At 39.5% G+C, this 220-nt stretch overlaps 1 protein-coding gene across 1 annotated transcript in view; it reads right to left on the bottom strand.

Moving 5' to 3' along the window:
• Positions 1-220, bottom strand: part of LOC119582352 (AT-rich interactive domain-containing protein 4B-like) — a gene marked incomplete at its 3' end in the record, with an annotated part of 36,609 nt that overhangs the window by 15,064 nt on the left and 21,325 nt on the right.

Genomic DNA, 220 nt, shown 5'->3' with positions numbered 1-220 from the left:
GAAACTTTCATCAACATATACTCAAGTAGTAGGATAAACATGTCCCTAGCGGACCTAGTGCTTGCCTCCTTGGTGGCAAAGCACTTGTGGTGCCCATGACACAACTTCCATTGCGGTGGATGTCTCAAAATATTTTCAACACCAATTTGCCTAATTTCTATCTCAAATGACAAACTCGTTTAAGAGTTTTCTTTAGTGGACATCATAGGAACACATATAT

The sequence above is a fragment of the Penaeus monodon genome, chromosome 15 (assembly GCF_015228065.2).
Source record: "Penaeus monodon isolate SGIC_2016 chromosome 15, NSTDA_Pmon_1, whole genome shotgun sequence".
Lineage (NCBI taxonomy): Eukaryota > Metazoa > Arthropoda > Malacostraca > Decapoda > Penaeidae > Penaeus > Penaeus monodon.
The sequence above is the reverse complement of the archived record's forward strand: the minus strand, read 5'-3'. Positions and strand labels throughout refer to the sequence as shown.